Raw genomic sequence first — 22399 nt, 5'->3', positions numbered from 1 at the left:
TTGCGGTATCGGAATGCTCAACACTACTGAGCAGACTTTTTCAGATGTGGAGAATTTTTTTTTTTTAAAGATCTCAGTCTTTTTCATTGTCTGTCTGTGAAAATCTGCCTGCACTCTGATGTCATTTTTAATGGATACATAGATATGAATGATCAAGTGCCATCCGATCATTGCAAAAGCATGCTGAAATGTTTTCCTCGGTCCGAGGGAAAAAAAATTTAAAAATCAGACATGTGCACATCCCCATAGAATAGCATGAGGAAGAGTGATTTTTCACAAAATCTGAAAATGTAAAAAAAAATCTCCTGAAAAACGATTAAATCCAAAAATGGCTTTATTTCTGACAAAAACTTTTTTTTCCCACTAATCAAGCACACACTTTACCCCTTATTTGGGGACTCTTTTTGGATGCTCTCCAACATACACTGCTCAAAAAAATAAAGGGAACACTAAAATACCACATCCTAGATATCTCTGAATGAAATGTTCCAGTTGCAAATTTTTATTCATTGCATAGTGGAATGTGTTCAGAACAATAAAACATAACAATTATCAATGTAAATCAAAATGAATATCCCATGGAGGTGTAATAAGATTATGCTAACGTTCTATGGAGACCAATGACGTGAGTCAGAATAACGACAAACACGGTATATCACAGTTCAGTATATATATATATATATATATATATATATATATATAATTAGAAAGATGAACTTCAGATGACTGATGTAAACTGCGGCTTTACAGATAAGCAAGTAATAAACAGTTTCAAGAATATGTAGATGTTAGTAGTACAGACCGATGATGCGAGTACAAGTCCGGCAATGCAGAATCCAGAGGTCAGAGCCCTGGCTGGCTCCTAGTAGAGGGCAGACCGTAGCAGAGGTGGGTGCAGAGCAGGTGTAGAGCAACAGAGTCTTTCCGGTGGTATGTAGATCCAGAAGCAAGCGTGGTATCCCGAGGAATAGAAGAAACAAGCAGGTTGCAGGTTGCAAGTCCTTGAGCTTGGCAGCAAGTGAGGTACAAGATACACAAGCAAGGTATAGTGTGCAGAGTTCCTTTATATATGCAGCAGACAGGAAACAAGGAGTATCAGATAGGAAACAAGATGGCCCCCATGAAGCCAGCCACTCCGTTTTGGGTAAGGGCAGAATCCAACAGAACTAAGGGCAAAAACAGACAAAAACAGGTATGCAGTCCCAGTCCTTATACTGTAGGAGGTATGGATTTGGCATGATACTCAAAATCAAAGTGGAAAATCAAATTACAGGTTGATACAACTTCAGTGGAAATGCCTCATGACAAGGAAAAGATGCTCAGTATTGTGTGTGGCCTCCACGTGCCTGTATGACCTCCCTACTGTACAAAGCCTAAGCATGCTACTGATGAGGCGGCAGATGGTCTCCTAAGGGATCTCCTCTCAAACCTGGACTAAAGCATCCGCCAACTCCTGGATAGTCTGTGGTGCAACGTGACGTTGGTGGGTGGAGCGAGACATGATGTCCCAGATGTGCTTAATCGGATTCAGGTCTGGGGAAAGGGCGGGCCAGTCCATAGCTTCAATGCCTTCATCTCGCAGGAACTGCTGACACACTCCAGCCACATGACGTCTGGCATTGTCCTGCATTAGGAGGAACCCAGGGCCAACCGCACCAGCATATGGTCTCACAAGGGGTCTGAGGATCTCATCTCGGTACCCCACACCATTACTGACCCACTGCCAAACCAGTCATGCTGAAGGATGTTGCAGGCAGCAGATTGCTCTCCACGGCATCTCCAGACTCTGTCACATCTGTCACATGTGCTCAGTGTGAACCTGCTTTCATCTGTGAAGAGCACAGGGCACCAGTGGCGAATTTGCCAATCCTGGTCTGTAGCAAATGCCAAGCTTCCTGCACGGTGTTGGGCTGTGAGCACAACCCCCATCTGTGGACGTTGGGCACTCAGACCATCCTCATGGAGTCGGTTTCTAACCGTTTGTGCAGACACATGCACATTTGTGGCCTCCTGGAGGTCATTCTGCAGGGCTCTGGCAGTGCTCCTCCTGTTCCTCCTTGCACAAAGGCTGAGGTAGCGGTCCTGTTGCTGGGTTGTTGCCCTTCTTCGGCCCCCTCCATCTCCTGGTGTACTGGCCTGCCTTCTGGTAGCACTCCCAGCCTCAATTAGAACTTCCCCCCCCCCGTTGGCATTCCCCCAGGTCAAAGTGCATGTCAAATACACATTATACAATAGGACCTCATTATCCAGCGAAGGCACTTCTGTGGAGTTGTTTGGAGACAGCAGATCAATGTTTTTATTTAGCACAAGCAAATAAGACTTTGAACCTCTCTCTGGGGAGGTGAAAGACCATAGACTCTGTGTCTCCCAGTACCAAGTTCCACAATTATCACAGGGTGTGAATTCTTGTGTAGGACCAGCCAACTGGAGTCCTTTGTTTGACTCAAGCAGACATCGTGGCACTACAGATCCCAGACCAGCACAGGGCTCAGAGATATTGAATCTGGAAAATGACTGATAATAACAGAATGCAATATCTCTGATCCGAGCCGAGCACATAATCAGAATCAGCATTTCTTCCCATACCTGGCAGCCACCTGTAGAACTCTGCATTATTGAGTTATAAAGCATAGCTACCAGGACTTACATACGGTAGGCATATTTATTCTCCCTGCACAGATAAAATCCAGCCGAACCCAGTGGAGCCACTGCCATCTTAGTTAGACCCTCAGGCGGAAAGTTATGGACATCCACAATTCTGGCCAGAAAACCATACTCTCAAATATGGGAGGAGAGAGGCTACAAAAGCCCAGGGGTGGGCGCAGCGTGTGGGATGGGGCAGACTAGGGGATAATAGGCAGCTCCTCATTTTGGACTCAGTTTTTCTACTGGCAGGAGGCCCGTTAGCTGATGCGGCCAGGGAATCACGTAACAAAGATGGTCACATGCTACATAACACCGTAATTGCAACTTATCTATACCCTTGCACTACAGTCTTGACTATTTACTTGCATATCTGTTCTTGTAAATATATACCTGTATATTTTTCTAGTGCGCCTTTCGGTGATTAAATATAAAATTAATCTTGGGCTGCTCTTTTATCGTGAATCACGAAACCCCACGTCCGCACATTCAGTTGGTTATTATACGCTACCCAGGTTGGTTTCTGAACCGATATAAGCCTGCTGTCGGACGGAGCTTATATCGAATGAGGAACTGGTGGCACCATACCATACTGTGTTAGGAGCCCTGACAGTGATGGCTCGGAGGTTTATATAAATATATCCTCAGCCTGGACTGGTGATGTACATACCCCCTCACTGAGAGTGCCTCAATAACTCGTACTTATAAGGGAAGCCTTTCCGGTGACTATTTGCCCTTGGAGCAGTTCCCTGACTGACCTGGGGCAAGTTGTGGAACCAGAGAGCCAATCCCTGCTGGCTCATTCCCTCCCCTCCCCAGAGGTGGGTGAAGTCGACACACCCTTCCCCTGTTAAAATCCATCACAGATTGGTGGCAGAGCGGTGGGATCGAGATAATAGTGTGCGCGGGATCCCTACTCCCAGACACTAAGGACTAACAGCAGTAGCTTTTGCTGCTCAGGTCCGAAAATCAGCTCAGCACTAGACAGTCCGAGTGCAAGTACTGTAGGTGTGTAAGTGCTCAGGTTGCTGCTGTGTCCGTGATCGAGGACTGAAAAGACTGGCTGCAAGCACTCTAAACCGGACAAGAATGATGGTCGAGGAGCTATCCCATAAAGCGGAGAGTGACTGTACTGGTTCCAATAAAGGGGGGAACCAGGGGGGTCCCACCAGGGCTCCCTAAGAGTCTCACCGCAAGTGCACTACCTTGCCGCATTAGAACACCATCCTATTGCCCTTCTCCCCAGACAGTTCAGGTCTAAAGCCCTCTATCAAGCTACTCTGGCCAGTCTTGAGGTGAAGAAGCCTCCACAGCCCTCCTGAAAGCGGCAGAATGCCAGGCAGAGCGAGAGGCAGCACAGGCAGATCGGGAGGTGGCAGAACACCAGGCCGAACGCGAGGTGGTGGAATGCCGTGAAACTGCAGTGCAACAACATCAGCTGGAGTTGGCTCAGCAGGGTTTCCTACCACCCACCGCAGCACCTCCGGAACACAAGACAGCCAAGGTCCGAACCGAGGACTTCCCCTTGTTGGAGAAAGACGGAGACCTGGACTCCTTTCTGCGGGCCTTGGAGCGGACCTGCCGCCAGCACCATCTGGCCCTGAATCAGTGGGCCAAGTATCTGATCCCCCCTTTGAGTGGTACTTCCCTGGATGTTTTAGGAGACTTACCTGCCGGGGAGGAGCCGGAGTCTTACCTGTTGTGATCCGCTTTTTGGCTCCCCTGGTGGTGGCTGGTGGTACTGGAGACTTGTGTGTGCTTTTCTGCCTCAGCTCACCTGCTTCCATCAGTTTTGGGAGTTCCCTATTTAGCCTTGCTCTCCAGTCACTTCCTTGCCGGTCATCATTGTAACCTGAGTCATTCAGTTGCATGTTCCTGCTACTAGTCTGCTGATCAGCTAAGTGGACTCTTGTCCTTATTGTTTTGTTTTTCTTGTCCAGTTTACAGTTTTGTCATTTCCTGTTACTGGAAGCTCTTGTGGACTGAAATTGCCACTCCTGTGTCATGAGTTGACACAGGAGTCTTAAAGTAATTTCAGGATGGGTTTTTTGAAAGGGTTTTTCAGCTGACCGTGAAGTCCTCTTTTGTATCCTTCCTCTATCTAGTAAGTGGACCTCGCTTTGCTAAATCTACCTTCATACTGTGTATGTCTTTCCCTCTGAACTCACCGTTAATATACGTGGGGGCTACTATCATCTTTGGGGAATTTCTCTAGAGGTAAGCCAGGTCTGTTCCTTCCTCTTCCAGGCGTAGTTAGTTCTCCGGCTGGCGCATGGCATCTAGGCAGCCGTAGGAATGCTTCCTGGCTACTGTTAGTTGTGTGGTAGATTTAGGTCACGGTCAGCTTGAGTTTCCATCACCCGAGAGCTAGTCTGTTATTTTTGTGTTTCTGATGTTCCCATGCCATTGGGGAATCATGACAGTATGACCGGCCGCTGTTAAAGTAATTGGCAGAAGAAAGGAGAGTAAAAGAAGTCTGTAGATTTTTTTTTTTTTTTCCTCTCATGTTTGCTACTTAGTTGGCTCAGTTGTATTTCTGCTCTATTTACAGCCTTGCCTTTCTCTCCTTCTAATCCTTGAATGGCTCTGATCTCTCCGGTTTAAGGATGGACCCTCAGAGTTTGGCTGCAGGTTTAAATAATCTTGCTACGAAGGTTCAGAATTTACAAGATTATGTTATACGTACTCCTATTTCTGAACCTAAAGGTACCGTCACACTAGGCGATATCGCCAGCAATCCGTGACGTTGCAGCGACCTGGATGGCGATATCGCTGTATTTGACACGCAGCAGCGATCTGGATCCCGCTGTGAAATTGCTGGTCGCTGCTAGAAGGTCTGCACATTATTTGGTCGCTAGGTCGCCGTGTATCGCCGTGTTTGACAGCAAAAGCGACGATACCAGCGATATTTTACACTGGTAACCAGGGTAAACATCGGGTTACTAAGCGCAGGGCCGCGCTTAGTAACCCGATGTTTACCCTGGTTACCAGCGTAAAAGTTAAAAAAACAAACAGTACATACTCACCTGCGCGTCCCCCAGCCTCTGCTTCCTGACTAAAGCGCCGGCCCTAAACTGAAAGTGAAAGCAACAGCGGTGACGTCACCGCTCTGCTGTTAGGGCCGGAGCTCAGTCAGCGTCAGGATGCAGAGGCTGGGGGACGCGCAGGTGAGCATGTACTGTTTGTTTTTTTAACTTTTACGCTGGTAACCAGGGTAAACATCGGGTTACTAAGCGCGGCCCTGCGCTTAGCAACCCGATGTTTACCCTGGTTACCCGGGGACCTCGGCATCGCTGGTCGCTGGAGAGCGGTCTGTGTGACAGCTCTCCAGCGACCACACAGCGACGCTGCAGCGATCGGCATTGCTGTCGCTATCGCTGCAGCGTCGCTTAGTGTGACGGTACCTTAAGATTCCTACACCAGAGGTATTTTCCGGAGATAGATCTCGGTTTCTGAATTTCAAATGTAATTGTAAATTATTCCTTTCTCTCAGACCTCACTCCTCTGGAGATCCTGTTCAGCAGGTTAAGATTGTGATTTCTTTGCTGCGAGGTGACCCTCAAAATTGGGCATTTTCATTGACACCAGGGGATCCTGCGTTGCTCAATGTGGATGCGTTTTTTCTGGCTTTAGGGTTGCTGTATGAGGAACCTAATTTGGAGATTCAAGCTGAAAAGGCTGTAATAGCCCTGTCTCAAGGGCAAGATGAAGCTGAGATATACTGCCAAAAATTTCGTAAATGGTCTGTGCTTACTCAGTGGAATGAGTGTGCCCTAGCGGCAAATTTCAGAGAGGGCCTTTCTGATGCCGTTAAGGATGTCATGGTGGGGTTTCCTACGCCCACAGGTCTGAATGAGTCCATGACAATGGCGATTCAGATTGATCGTCGTTTGCGGGAGCGCAAACCCGTGCACCATTTGGCGGTATCTTCTGAAGGGACGCCAGAGAAAATGCAATGTGACAGAATTCTGTCAAGAAGCGAGCGGCAGAATTATAGGCGCAAAAATGGCTTGTGCTTCTACTGTGGTGATTCCGCGCATGTTATATCAGCATGCTCTAAACGTACTAGGAAGGTTGACAAGTCTGTTTCTATTGGCACTTTACAGTCTAAATTTCTTCTGTCTGTAACTCTGATTTGTTCATTATCAGTTATTACCGTGGATGCCTATGTGGACTCTGGCGCCGCTCTGAGTCTCATGGATTGGTCCTTCGCCAGGCGCTGTGGGTTTGATTTGGAGCCTCTGGAAGTTCCTATACCTCTGAAGGGTATTGATTCTACACCTCTGGCTTGTAATAGACCACAGTTCTGGATGCAAGTGACTATGCGTATGACTCCAGACCATCAGGAGATGATTCGCTTCCTCGTGTTGTATAATTTACATGATGTTTTAGTGCTTGGATTACCATGGTTACAATCTCATAACCCAGTACTGGACTGGAAAACTATGTCTGTGTTAAGCTGGGGATGTCGGGGGGCTCATGGGGACATACCTTTGGTTCCTATCTCGTCATCTATTCCCTCTGAGATTCCTGCATTTTTGTCGGATTTTGGGGATATTTTTGAAGAGCCTAAAATTGGTTCTCTCCCTCCCCACAGAGAGTGTGATTGCGCCATAGATCTGATTCCAGGCAGTAAATTTCCAAAGGGTCGTTTGTTTAACCTATCTGTACCTGAGCATGCTGCCATGCGAGAATATGTTAAGGAGTCCCTGGAAAAGGGACATATTCGTCCTTCTTCATCACCTTTAGGAGCTGGGTTTTTCTTTGTCTCTAAAAAGGATGGCTCGCTGAGGCCTTGTATTGATTATCGACTCCTGAATAAAATTACTGTCAAATATCAGTATCCGTTGCCGCTGCTTACTGATTTGTTTGCTCGCATAAGGGGGGCTAAGTGGTTCTCCAAGATTGATCTCCGTGGGGCGTATAATTTGGTGCGAATTAAGCAAGGGGATGAGTGGAAAACCGCATTTAATACGCCTGAGGGCCACTTTGAGTATTTAGTAATGCCTTTCGGCCTTTCTAATGCGCCTTCAGTTTTCCAGTCCTTTATGCATGATATTTTCCGTGAATATCTGGATAAATTTATGATTGTGTATTTGGACGATATTTTGATTTTTTCTGAGGACTGGGAGTCTCATGTTCAGCAGGTCAGGAGGGTTTTTCAGGTCTTGCGGGAGAATTCTCTGTGTGTAAAGGGTTCTAAGTGTGTTTTTGGGGTTCAAAAGATTTCCTTTTTGGGGTACATTTTTTCCCCTTCTTCTGTTGAGATGGACCCTGTCAAGGTTCGGGCTATTTGTGACTGGACGCAGCCTACTTCTCTAAAGGGTCTTCAGAAGTTCTTGGGCTTTGCTAATTTTTATCGTCGATTTATAACTGGTTTTTCTGGTGTTGCTAAGCCTCTTACGGATTTGACTAAGAAGGGTGCTGATGTTGCCAATTGGTCCCCTGCCGCTGTGGAGGCCTTTCGGGAACTTAAGCGCCGCTTTTCGTCTGCCCCTGTGTTGCGCCAGCCCGATGTCTCTCTCCCCTTTCAGGTTGAGGTCGATGCTTCCGAGATCGGAGCGGGGGCGGTTTTGTCGCAGAAAAGTTCCGATTGCTCAGTGATGAGACCTTGTGCGTTCTTTTCTCGAAAATTTTCTGCCGCCGAAAGAAATTATGATGTCGGTAATCGGGAGCTTTTGGCCATGAAGTGGGCATTTGAGGAGTGGCGTCATTGGCTTGAGGGTGCTAGACATCAGGTGGTGGTTTTGACTGATCACAAGAATCTGATTTATCTTGAGTCTGCCAGGCGCTGAATCCTAGACAGGCGCGCTGGTCGTTGTTTTTCTCTCGGTTTAATTTTGTGGTCTCATATCTACCAGGTTCTAAGAATGTGAAGGCGGATGCCCTTTCTAGGAGTTTTGAGCCTGATTCCCCTGGTGATTCGGAACCTACAGGTATCCTTAAGGATGGGGTGATATTATCCGCTATTTCCCCAGATCTGCGACGTGCTTTGCAAGAGTTTCAGGCGGATAGACCTGATCGCTGTCCACCTGGTAGACTGTTTGTTCCTGATGATTGGACCAGTAGAGTCATCTCGGAGGTTCATTCTTCTACGCTGGCGGGTCATCCTGGAATTTTTGGTACCAGGGATTTGGTGGCTAGATCCTTCTGGTGGCCATCTCTGTCTCGTGATGTGCGTGTTTTTGTGCAGTCTTGTGATGTGTGTGCTCGGGCCAAGCCTTGTTGTTCTAGGGCTAGCGGGTTGTTGTTGCCCTTGCCTATTCCGAAGAGGCCTTGGACGCATATCTCGATGGACTTTATTTCTGATCTTCCTGTCTCTCAGAGGATGTCTGTTATCTGGGTGGTGTGTGACCGTTTTTCTAAGATGGTTCATTTGGTGCCATTGCCGAAGTTGCCTTCCTCGTCTGAGTTGGTTCCTTTGTTTTTTCAAAATGTGGTTCGCTTGCATGGTATTCCTGAAAATATCGTTTCTGATAGGGGTACCCAGTTCGTTTCTAGATTTTGGCGAGCATTCTGTGCCAGGTTGGGCATTGATTTGTCTTTTTAGTCTGCCTTCCATCCTCAGACTAATGGCCAGACGGAGCGAACTAATCAAACTTTGGAGACGTATTTGAGGTGTTTTGTGTCTGCGGATCAGGATGATTGGGTTGCCTTTTTGCCGTTGGCGGAGTTTGCTCTTAATAATCGGGCCAGTTCTGCCACTTTGGTTTCCCCTTTCTTTTGCAATTCGGGGTTTCATCCCCGTTTTTCTTCTGGTCAGGTGGAGTCTTCGGATTGTCCTGGAGTAGATGCTGTGGTGGATCGGTTGTATCGGATTTGGGAACAAGTGGTGGACAATTTGAATTTGTCCCAGGCGAGGACTCAGCGGTTTGCTAATCGCCAGCGTCGGGTTGGTCCTCGCCTTCGTGTTGGGGACTCAGTGTGGTTGTCTTCCCGTTTTGTCCCAATGAGGGTTTCTTCTCCTAAATTTAAGCCTCGGTTCATCGGTCCCTATAGGATTTTGGAGATTATTAACCCTGTTTCCTTTCGTTTGGACCTTCCGGCATCTTTCGCTATCCATAATGTGTTCCATCGGTCGTTGTTGCGGAGATACGAGGTGCCGGTGGTTCCTTCTGCTGGGCCTCCTGCTCCTGTGCTGGTTGAGGGTGAATTGGAGTATGTTATAGAGAAGATCTTGGACTCCCGTATTTCCAGGCGGAGACTCCAGTACCTGGTTAAATGGAAGGGCTATGGTCAGGAAGATAATTCTTGGGTAACTGCCTCTGATGTTCATGCCTCGGATTTGGTTCGTGCCTTTCATAGGGCTCATCCAGGTCGCCCTGGCGGTTCTTGTGAGGGTTCGGTGCCCCCTCCTTAAGGGGGGGGTACTGTTGTGATCCGCTTTTTGGCTCCCCTGGTGGTGGCTGGTGGTACTGGAGACTTGTGTGTGCTTTTCTGCCTCAGCTCACCTGCTTCCATCAGTTTTGGGAGTTCCCTATTTAGCCTTGCTCTCCAGTCACTTCCTTGCCGGTCATCATTGTAACCTGAGTCATTCAGTTGCATGTTCCTGCTACTAGTCTGCTGATCAGCTAAGTGGACTCTTGTCCTTATTGTTTTGTTTTTCTTGTCCAGTTTACAGTTTTGTAATTTCCTGTTACTGGAAGCTCTTGTGGACTGAAATTGCCACTCCTGTGTCATGAGTTGACACAGGAGTCTTAAAGTAATTTCAGGATGGGTTTTTTGAAAGGGTTTTTCAGCTGACCGTGAAGTCCTCTTTTGTATCCTTCCTCTATCTAGTAAGTGGACCTCGCTTTGCTAAATCTACCTTCATACTGTGTATGTCTTTCCCTCTGAACTCACCGTTAATATACGTGGGGGCTACTATCATCTTTGGGGAATTTCTCTAGAGGTAAGCCAGGTCTGTTCCTTCCTCTTCCAGGCGTAGTTAGTTCTCCGGCTGGCGCATGGCATCTAGGCAGCCGTAGGAATGCTTCCTGGCTACTGTTAGTTGTGTGGTAGATTTAGGTCACGGTCAGCTTGAGTTTCCATCACCCGAGAGCTAGTCTGTTATTTTTGTGTTTCTGATGTTCCCATGCCATTGGGGAATCATGACACTTACCGCAGGAGGTTCCAGAGCCTGCAAAACGGCCCCAAGGATACTCCGACCAATCACATGCAAGGCCTTTTGCGAGCTGCAGGGCACTGTTCCAAAGGTCTGGTGCTCACCACCAGCCAGGAGATCGAGGAGGCATTTGTCACAGAGCAATTCTTGTGGAACTGTCCAGAGGTCCTCCAGCAGTACCTTCGTGACCAGAAACCAAAGGGGGTCGCTGCTACAGCCACCCTGGCAGATGACTATGCCAATAATCAGGCCCCTAAAGCCAAGTGGGCCGTCCACAGCACCTGAAGAGGGGGTAAGACTCATCCTGCCCCTGTTTCCCTAGCCTCTAGAATGCAAGGGGCACTCCCTCTGCTCCTATCTCCAGGCCAGGAGTAGAACCCAGTAGGTGTCACCTCTGCAACGAACCTCAGACACTTCAGGGCCATGTGTTACCAGCGCCACAAGGCCCCCAGCCTCATCCCCAAAGCTGTCCCCTGTCATGTGTGTGGGTGGGGTGGTGGGAGGTCCCGTGACAATTTCCAGCCCATCACCATAAACCACGCCGCTGCTATGGGACTGAAGGATACCGGCACCGAGATGACCCTTGTGCAGCCTGAGGTGGTGTCCCTCCAGGACTTGATACCCCGAAAAACCCTCGCCGTCTCCGGATTGGAGGTGTCAAACCGGGGCTGCCTGTTGCCAAGGTCTATTTGGACTGGGGCGTCGGGAGGGAAATGAGGGAGGTGGGTGTGTTGGCGAATATTCCCACAAATGTTTTGCTTGGGACACATTTGGGGCAGCAAGTGTCACAGTATGTGGCTACTGAGACCTCAAGTTCTGATCCCCCACTGTGTCTTGGTTTGTCTACTGCTGGTAATGTTGTAAATGTGTCGCCTGTGCCTCCTGCGATAAGGGGAAAGTAAGATCTGAGAGTCACTCCTGTGCTGACAGGACACATGCAGCTCATGCAGATCAGACAAAGCCAGATGACACAGGTAGGTGTGATAATGCCCCCAGGTGTTATGAGACAGTGTGCTCTAGAGGTAGAGGTAAGGGGCAGGTAGCTGCAACGCCAGAACCAGAGTTGGTGGGAGGCACTGCCCCTCGATAAGTCCAGACTGCTGGGTTCTCCGCAGTTCTGGAGCCCAAGAAGGTCCGATGGTCTTCCCTCTTGTGACCCAGTGGCGGCTGAGCCAGAGGGAGACCTGGAAATGGGCCTCAGGGAACTGACAGAAGACGTGGCAGTTTTTTCTATTCTGGCCACATTTAGTCAGGGGTTTCAGGCAGCGTTGGAAGCTGACGACAGCCTGAAAGCTCTTGAGCAGGTGGAACAGCCTTTCATGGACTCAGACCTCGAGTGGGTGGTCCAGGGATGGCTGTACCGGTGTTGGTTCAGCAAGAGTCTCCAGAGTTATGGCCTAGGGACTCACAGATAGTGGTACCCTATCCGTGTTGGGCGTAGTTGTTGCGGATCGCACATGAGGTTCCGATGGCCGGACACTTAGGGATCGCAAAGACCAAGGCTGGGCTAGCCCAGCATTTCTACTGGCCTAAAATGATGGCCGATGTGGCTGCCTACTGCCGTTCCCGTGACACCTGTCAGAGAGTGGGGAAGGCAGGGCGGCGCCCCAAAGCCCAACTGGTGCCATTGCCCATCATTGAAGAGCCTTTCCTGAGGGTGGCTGTGGATCTCATCGGACTGCTGTCCATTCGCAGCCGCTCCTGGAAATGCTTCATGCTGACAGTAGTGGACTATGCCACCCAGTACCCGAAAGCGGTAGCTTTGTCGTCCATTTGGGCCAACAAGGTGGCCACCGCTTTGCCGGAGATTTTTTCCCAAGTGGGATTTCCCCAGGAAATGTTCACTGACCAAGGGACCCAGTTCATGTTGCAGCTGATAAAGTCCCTTTGTAGGCAAATACAAGTGCAACATCTGGTGGCCAGCCCATACCATCCGCAGACTAATGGTCTGAGAGAGTGGTTCAATGGCACCCTTAAGCAGATGCTTAAGATGTTGATTGACTCCCACAGGAGCGACTGGGAGCGGTACCTCCCACACCCACTGTTTGTTTACCAGAAGGCTCTGCAGGCCTCAACGGGGTTTGCCCCTTCAAGCTCCTGTATGGGCAGCATGTGCGAGGGCCCCTTGCTCTGGTGAAAGAGGCATGGGAAGGAGACTTGAACACCCCTGGAGTGTTGGTCATTGAATATGTTGTGCGCTTCTGGGACAAAATGATGGCTTGGCGCGACTGGGGCAGGACAATATGGCCCAGGCTGACCAGAAGCGCTGGTATGACCAGAATGCTTGTGAAAGGACCTACCAGGTGGGTCAGAAAGTGTGGGTACTGGTCCCCGTACCATAGGACAAGCTTCAGGCAGCCTGGGAGGGTCCATACCTTGTACACCTTGATCCGGCGGTCAGCATATCAGTCTCTCTCGAGGTGCAGCAGCAGATGCAACAGGAGATTGATGAGATCTGGAGCTGGGGATAATCCAGGCATCCAACAGCACGTGGGCATTGCCCTTAGTCCTCGTAGCCAAAAAAGGACTGAACAACCCGGTTCTGCGTGGACTACCGGGGGCTCAACACTGTCACGGTCACCGATGCATTCTCTATGCCACACATCGATGACCTTCTCAATCAGTTGGACGGGGCTAAGTACCTGACCATCATGGATCTGAGCCGGGGATATTGGCAGATCCCTCTGACCCACGAGGCCCAGGAGCGCTCTGCCTTTATCAAGCCGTTTGGATTGTATGAGTCCACCGCAATGCCATTCGGCATAAAGAATGCCCCTGCCACTTTTCAGAGGATGGTCAACACAGTACTCCAAGGACTTGAAGGGTAGGCGGCTGTGTACCTGGATGATATTGCCATCTTCAGTCCCACATGGAAGGATCACCTAGAGCATCTGACACAGGTGCTTAGGTGGATCCACCGGGCAGGTTTGACCATCAAGCCGGAAAAGTGCCAGCTGGGCATGAGCGAGGTCCTCTACCTGGGTCACCGGGTAGGCAGGGGGGTTCTGAAGCCAGAACCTGGGAAAGTGGATGCCATCGCATCCTGGCCCACCCCAGGACCAAGAAACAGGTGATGTCCTTCCTGGGGACCACTGGGTACTATAGGAGGTTTATTACACATTATAGTACTTTGGCCAAGCCCCTGACGGACCTCACCAAGAAAAAGCTGCCTCTCGCGATAGACTGGTCAGTCGCTTGCGAGACCACTTTTCAGGTGCTCAAGACTGCTCTCTCCAGCTCCCCAGCACTACAAGCTGCTGACTTTGCGTGGCAGTTTGTAGTACAGACTGACGCTAGTGACTTTGGCATCATTGCTGAGCTCAGCCAGGTCAACGCAGCGGGCCAAGAGCATCCCGTCCTGTACCTGAGCAGGAAGCTATTGCCGAGAGAGGTGGCCTACTCCATGATGGAAAAGGAGTGCCTGGCAATTGTGTGGGCCCTGCAGCATCTGCAGCCATACTTCTACGGGCATTTCTTCATCGTGGCGACGGACCACAACCCCCTCAGCTGGTTACACATGGTCTCTAGGATGAATGGGAGGTTGCTATGTTGGAGCCTGGCGCTCTAGCAGTACCACCTCTCCATTGGCCACAAAAGGGGCAGTGACCATAGCAATGCTGATGGGCTATCCCGGCAATGAGAGATTGGGGGAGTGCGCATGGGGGAAACACAGGAATGTGATGCCCCCTAGTGCCCTCCACAAGGGGGAGGTGTGAGGTATGGGAATATTATATCTAATTGCTATCACTTTGATATCTGGAATTCCCTGTCAGATGCAGTGGCCCAAAGATACTCGCTCAAAACTCAGCCCCCACCGTTGGCATTCCCCCAGGCCAAAAGGCAAGTCAATGCACGTTATACAATGGGACCTCATTAGCCAGCGAATGCACTTCTTTAGTCAGAGCAGATCAATGTTTTCTTTAATTAGCTCAAGGAAATAGGCCTTTGAAGCTCTCCGGGGGGGGGGGGGGGGGCGAAAGACCATAGACCATGTGTCTCCCAGCACCAAGTTCCGCAATTAACACGGGTGTGAATTCTTGTGCAGGACCAGCCAACTGGAGTCCTTTGTTTGACTCAAGCAATCCTCGTGGCACTACAGATCCCAGACTAGCACAGGGCTCTGAGATATTGAATCTGGATAATGACCTGTACTAAGAGAATGCAATATCTCTGAGCCGAGCCGAGCACGTAATCGGAATCAGCATTCCTTCCCATACCTGGCAGCCACCTGTAGAAATCTGCGTTATTGAGTTATAAAGCATAGCTACCAGGAATTACATACGGTAGGCATATTTATTCTCCCTGCACAGAGAAAATCCAACCAAACCCCAGCCCAGGGGTGGGCGCAGCGTGTGGGAGAGGGCAGCTTAGGGGATAAAAGGCAGCTCCTCATTTTGGACTCTTTCTACTGGCAGGAGGCCTGTTAGCTGACGTGGCCAGAAAATCACGTAACAAAGATTTGGACCTGTGATCTGTCAGCGCCTCCCTGTGGTCACATGATACATAACACGGTAATTGCAACCTATCTATACCCAACCCTTGTACTGCACTCTTGACTGTATACTTGCATATCTGTTCTTGTAAATATATACCTGTATCTTACTAGTGCGCCTTTCGGCGATTAAATATAAAATTAATCTTGGGCTGCTCTTTTGTCTCGATTCACGAATCCCCACGTCTGCACACTCGGTTATTATATGCTACCCGGGTTGGTTTCTGACCCGATATAAGCCTGCTGTTGGATGGGGCTTATATCGAACGAGGAACTGGTGGCAGCATACCGTACTGTGTTAGTGAGGAGCCCTGACAGTGACGGCCAGGAGATTTATATACGGTATATCCCCAGCCTGGACTGGTAATGTATACCCCCCTCACTAGGAGCACCTCAATAACTCCTACTTATAAGGGAAGCCTTTCCGGTGACTATTTGACCACGGTGCAGTTCCCTGACTGACCTGGGGCAATTGGTGGCACCAGAAAGCCAATCCCTGCTGGCTCCTTCTCTCCCCTCCCCAGAGGTGGGTGAAGTCGACACACCCCTACCCCTATGCGATCCATCACATCTCCCATTGATGTGAATGGCGTTTGGTTATGTTCGGCAAATATTCGTAATCCGAACCAAACATTGAAATATTCACTCATCTCTAGTTATGTTTTTAAAAGATCGCTGCGGCCGTCTCTATCTTCACCTGTTTTATTATGTCCTCCAAAGCACCTTATTATTATAGAAAACGTATCTAGAAAGTATAAATTAACAGACTTGGATTCGGACACTCTGAAGGATCGCAGGAAATTAATCACTCATCTGAGGAGAGAAGGAATGTCTGAGGTAATCAACTTCTCCTTAAACAGATCTAATTGCCTCTGGAGGAATGTGTTTGGAAAGTTTCTCGCAAATATTCATAAAGTCCTTGCTTGGATGTCCATCCTCCAGTGCCTCCCAACTAGAGACTTTCAACAGCGGAGTAGCCTGGTGCCGCTATCACAGTGTCCAAGAGAATCTTGTGGAAACAATGAGACTGTTTTACATCTGTTTTGGAACTGTTGCTATGCCTTAAGAACTTTGGAAGAAGTTAGGGGTGCTTTTAAAAAGGGTTTGTAGTTTGAAGGACTTTTGCCATGGGTATGTTTTATACGAACTCTTTAATTGCCCAACCTTGCATCAATCTAAAATATGCTGGTGTATAATAAATTGTGCAAAGAGCACTATGTGGAAAGTGAAGATTATCTTGTTGTTCAAACATAATTTTATTTCCCTCAATGACTGTATTAGAATGATTTTTAGCGAAATGTACATATATTATTTTAACTCCTTCACCCTGAAGGCTGTTTTCAACTTCCTCACCAGGCCATTTTTTTCATTTCTGACCACTGTCACTTTATGAGGTCATAACTCTGAAACGCTTCAACGGATCCTGATGATAGTGGTAAAATTTCTTCCATATGACTTGTGTTTATTTGTGAAAAAAATGGAAATTTGGTGAAAATTTTGTAAATTTCGCAATTTTCAAACATTTAGTTTTTCTGCCCTTAAATTAGAGTCATATCACACAAAATAGTTAATAAATAATATTTCCCACGTGTCTGCTTTACATCAGCACAATTTTGGAAAAAAAGTTTTGTTAGGAAGTTATAAGTTGACCAGCGATTTCTCATTTTTACAACAAAATTTTCAAAACCATTATTTTTAGGAACCACCTCACACTTGAAGTGACTTTGAGGGGCCTATATGACAGAAAATGCCAAAAAGTTACATCATTCTAAAAACTGCACCCCTCAAGGTACTCAAAACCACATTCAAGAAGTTTATTAACCCTTCAGGTGCTTCACAGGATTTTTTGGAATGTTTAAAAAAAAAATGAACATTTAACTTTTTTTCACAAAACATTTACTTCAGATCCAATTTGTTTTATTTTACCGAGGTTAACAGGAGAAATTGGATCCCAAAAGTTGTTGTACAATTTGTTCTCAGTACTCCAATACCCCATATGTGGGGGTAAACCACTGTTTGGGTGCATGGCAGAGCTCGGAAGGGAAGGAGCACCGTTTTACTTTTTCAAAGAGAATTGGCTGGAATTGAGATCGTTCGCAATGTCGCATTTGCGAATTGGAAACCCCCCAATTCTAACTCCAACCCTAACCCCAACACACCTCTAACCCTCATCCCAACCCTAACCACACCCCTAACACCAACACACCCCTAATCCCAAGCATAATTCTAACCACACCCCTAACCCTGATACACTCCTAATCCCAACCCTAACCCCAACCGTAAACATAATCCAAACTCGAACCCCAACTCTAGCCCCAACCCTAACTTTAGCCCCAACCCTAACCTTAACCCTAATGGAAAAATGGAAATAAATACATTTTTTTATTTTATTATTTTTCCCTAACTAAGGGGATGATAAAGGGGGTTTGATTTGCTATTTATAGTGGGTTTTTATAGCGGGTTTTTATGTTTGGCAGCTGTTAGGCTACGTTCACATTTGCGTTGTGCGCCGCTGCGTCGGCGACGCAACGCACAATGCAAACAAAACCGCAACAAAACGCACGCTAAAACGCTGCGTTTTGCGATGCATGCGTCCTTTTTTGCCGAAAGTTGGACGCAAAAAAAATGCAACTTGTTGCGTTCTCTGCGCCCAACGCTTGCGGCCATGCGTCGCAAAACGCAGCACAACGCATGTCCATGCGCCCCCATGTTAAATATAGGGGCGCATGACGCATGCGGCGACGCTGCGGCGCCCGACGCTGCGGCGCCGAACGCTAATGTGAACGTAGACTAACACACTAAAAGACGCTTTTTATTGCAAAAAATAGTTTTTGCATCACCACAATTTGAGAGCTATAATTTATCCATATATTTGCCCACAGAGTCATGTGAGGTCTTGTTTTTTGCGGGATGAGTTGATGTTTTTATTGGTACCATTTTCGGGCACATGACATTTTTTGATCGCTTTTTATTCTGATTTTTGGGAGGCAGAATGAACAAAAACCAGCAATTCCTGAATTTCTTTTTGGGGGGGAGCATTTACACCGTTCTGCGTGTGGTAAAATTGATAAAGCAGTTTTATTCTTTGAGTCAGTACGATTACAGCGATACCTCATTTATATCTTTTTTATGTTTTAGCGCTTTTACACAATAAAAACTATTTTATGTAAAAAATACTTGTTTTTGCATCGCTTTATTCTGAGAGCTATAAGAGCTTTTTAATTTTTCTGCTGATGGAGCTGTATGGCAGCTTGTTTTTTTGCGGGACAAGATGACGTTTTCAGCGGTACCATTTTTATTTACATCAGTCTTTTTGATCGCATTGCTTTTTGCCTTTTTATTTATTTTTTTCCGGTGTTCACTGAAGGGGTTAACTAGTGTGATAGTTTTATAGAGCGGGTCGTTATGGACGGGGACATACCAAATTGTATTTTTATTGTTTTGGTATTTTTACATAAGTGGATTTATTGGAAAAATATTTATTTTTATTTTTTTCTTTATTTGGGGATTTTTTTTTTTTTTTTTAAATATTTTTATACATTCTTTTTTTTTTTTTTACTTTATAACATTGTCCCAGGTTGGGACATTACTATATAAAGTCAGATCGCTGATCTGACACTTTGCATAGCACTGTGTCAGATCAGCAATCTGACAAGCAGTGTAGGAGGATTGCCTGCAAGCCACCTCACTGAAGGACCCCGCAGCCATTTTGGATCCGGGGTCTCCATGGAGACCACCAGAACAACACAATCGCATCGCGTTGACGTGGGAGAGCACAGGGAGCCCCCTCCCTGCACGATTGTTCTCTATGCCTCTGTCACTACTTACAGCGGCATCAGAGGGATTCAATGCCCCCGATCGGCGCTAGCACCGATTGTGGGCATTGCTGCGAGGTGTCAGCTCACCATGAGACTGCGCGATTGTGCCGCCGTACTAGTACTGCGGTTTGCGGGAACGCATTTTCTGCAGAGCAGTACTAGTACGGCGCAAGTCGGGAAGGGGTTAAAGCTGTTAAAGATTTGGGTAAACGAAGCAAATCGAAGGTGGAGTTTTTATATGTAGAATACTATTCTGTATGAAATACGTTATTTTTCTTGGAATGTTTTTCATGCGCACTGTAAAAAAGGATATGTTATGTTTTTGTTTATGCCGAAATAATATGTTGAAACTTATCTGTTCTTATCAGTTTAATATCTGATACGTCCCCTATCAGGGGACCATATATTAAATGGATTTTTAGAACAGGGTGATGGGAAAAGAGCTTGCTCTGTCCTCTCCATGCATTGACCTGGTATTGCAGTATTTCCAGGAATGGTGAACTCTGGTTTCCAAAAACAGATTGAATTGAAATCAATGCAAGCTGTGTTTTCGGCCTGTAACGTTAATTTTTTTCAAGGTTAAAGTTGTATATTTCAGATGGCAGACGCATTTTGGTTGAACTTGACCAACTCTGCTATATCTTGTATGTGCATTTTCACCTTTGAATGTAAAACATTGTATTGTATTCAATCTGTAATGTAATTAATGTAATCTATCTATCTATCTAGAGTTTTGCTGCTTGATACAGGTGTGATAAGCTGCAATAATGTATTTGGCCTTTGTTACATTGCTGCACACACACCTCCTACAAGGCCAGCCCCCTTGCCATCAGTACTTATTGTTTTAATTCAAGTATCCCATGTGTAGTTATTCCATTCCTACCACATAGGACGCTATGATTTCTTTTGTAAAACATTGTCTCCCTCTTGTGGACCACCAGCTTCTTAATTTTGTGTTTGTGTATTAAAAAAATATATATATTAGTCTGTGGTGGTCTTTGAATGTGCAGCCTATCTTCACCTGTCTGAGTATTCTAACTGTTTGTAACAGCCAGGTGTGCAGTAGACAGAATGTGTCCATGGAACACTTGACATGTCACAATGGGACCTTGGCCATTATCTGGCTGTGCAGCAGCAGCCATGTTTAGTGCTGAAGAAGCCACAGTAGGTAGGTACTTTACTCATCAGCAGGAGAGGTAAGGGAACACAGCTGCTCGTTTGTTTGTTGAATGTTCCTCTCCCCCTTCTGGCATTGAGGCGCGTTGGAACAACAGGGGGAGGGAAGGTGTGTTAAAATAGGTGGAGTTATGCAGATTAAAAACGTGTGGATTACAGCTAGAACAAGCAGCAGAATTGTAATTTTTAATGCGTCCAGAGATTGTTAAAATGTCTTTCTCAGGGCAATCTTTGGCTCGATCTCCACAACGAGTGTCTGTCTTAGGCCATGGGGCGGCACAAGTGCAAAACCAATTCTGGATATCGCTTCTCAGCCATTTGGCTAAGATCAAATGCAATGTCTTTCGAAAAGGTGGCTTTGGCCTGGGCCACCCTAGTAGATTGATACAATGCACACTGGGATTTGGCACTTGTTAGTACACCAGGTGGCTGATATAGTCATCTGGTGGAAACATGGTCCCCCAGGATCAATGCCATTGGGCTGGGTAAGTTTGAAAGCCCGAGGTGCAAAGTGCCCCAGGAGTGGTGACCCTAGAGTGCCTTAACTGAATGGGCTTGGGAAACCCATGAGCTCTGGCACATTTTGCTCTGCACTTCAACTTTTCTTACTTTTTAAGCACGCACCTTTCTGGCAAGGTGGAAGGTCCAGCCAACATTATGTTGTGGAAACCTTCACTTTAACTTATTTTTTCACCGCTTGTGTTTTCACTTTTTTACGTGTATCCGTCACTTGGATTTGTTGGATGCAGTTCCCTTCTGAGAGGTTTAGGGGGGCAGTGTGTGGCCATCAGGTTCTGCTCCCCCTGTCTATCCCCTTTCAGGAGGAGAGCGACAGTTAAAGACTCCAAGCTCTGGCTTATGTGGCAGCCTGGTTAGAAGCTGGGAGTGCGACTGAGGCTCCCTTGGCTCAGGCTGAGGGGGATGACTTAGTTCATGGCCCTCGCTGTGGCCTTCTAGCTCAGAGGGACAGAATTGGTTTTGGGGACCCTTCTACTGTTGGAGAGGGTTTTACAAGACCAGCATCCAAGTGCACTGTTTTGTGGCACTTTTAGTCACTTTTTAAATGTACTTGGGTGGAGAGCACAACCTTGGGCTTTCAAAAAAAAAAAAAATCTTTTGAAAGATGGCCTGCTCCTACCACCTTAGTACATTGATACACAATACACCCTGGGTTGGTACAGTTGCTAGTAGGCCAGGTGGTTCATACAGGCATCTGGTGGAAACCATGGCCCCCAGGATTGAAGTCAGAAGGCTGGGTAAGTGTGGGGGCTTATGTTGCAATGTTCCCCAGAAGTGGTCGCCTTGGTGGGATTCTGAGCTTACTTGGAGTCATATCCCAGGTAAGTCTTGGACTCCATAGCACGCTACACATGGCCTTTCATACTTTCTTGAGCACACCCCCCTATTCATGGCCTTCGGGTCAGGAAGGGGAATTTTTATAAGCACGGTCGAAGGTCCCGTCAGCTTGGGGCTGAGAAACCAACATGAAACAGGACTCCCAGCTCCACTAAGGTAAGAGACTGTTTGGATGCAGAGAGCACGAAAAAGGCTAGGGACAGCATCAAAGATCCCTGACCCTCGCTGTGGCCTTCTGGCTCGGAGGGACGGGGATGGTTTACTGAGGACATTCTCCTCCTGGAAAAGTCCACAGTAATACTCGCCTTGTGCGCTGTTTTGTGTGACTTCGGTCACATTTTTCAGAGCCTTAGATGTGGCTTCAATCAAAACATCTGTTTAATATCTGATACCTCCCCTATCTAGGGACCATATGTTAAATGGATTTTCAAAACAGGGAGCTGGAAAAAGAGCTTGCTCGGTCCACTCCACGCATTGACCTGGTATTGCAATATTTCGAGGAATGGTGCACTCCTTCTCTGATCCGGTGTCCAAAAACAGATTGAATTGAAATCAATGCAAGTTGTGTTTTCGGCCTGTAATGTTCATTTTATTGTTGCTTTTTTTTCCCTTAATTTGTTTTTCAGGGTCAAATTTGCACATTTCAGTTGTCAAATGCATTTTGGTTCAACTTGACCAACTCTGTTATATCTCTTGTGTGCATTGTTTTCAATTAAACATGTAAAGCATTGTATTGCATTCAATCTGTAATGTAATCTATCTATTTATCTATCTAGGGTTTTGTTGCTTGCTACAGGTGTAATAAACTGC

General features: G+C 47.1%; 2 non-coding genes across 2 annotated transcripts; both read left to right on the top strand.

Moving 5' to 3' along the window:
• The first annotated feature begins 19371 nt into the window (after positions 1 to 19371).
• On the top strand, positions 19372 to 19564 carry LOC143818813 (U2 spliceosomal RNA). Its single transcript, XR_013224686.1, has one exon. It is a non-coding gene; the product is annotated as a U2 spliceosomal RNA (small nuclear RNA).
• A 2359-nt stretch (positions 19565 to 21923) lies between these two features.
• On the top strand, positions 21924 to 22105 carry LOC143763013 (U2 spliceosomal RNA). Its single transcript, XR_013212298.1, has one exon. It is a non-coding gene; the product is annotated as a U2 spliceosomal RNA (small nuclear RNA).
• Positions 22106 to 22399: the final 294 nt, after the last annotated feature.

The sequence above is a fragment of the Ranitomeya variabilis genome, chromosome 3 (assembly GCF_051348905.1).
Source record: "Ranitomeya variabilis isolate aRanVar5 chromosome 3, aRanVar5.hap1, whole genome shotgun sequence".
In the NCBI taxonomy this organism is placed as follows: Eukaryota; Metazoa; Chordata; class Amphibia; order Anura; family Dendrobatidae; genus Ranitomeya; species Ranitomeya variabilis.
The sequence above is the reverse complement of the archived record's forward strand: the minus strand, read 5'-3'. Positions and strand labels throughout refer to the sequence as shown.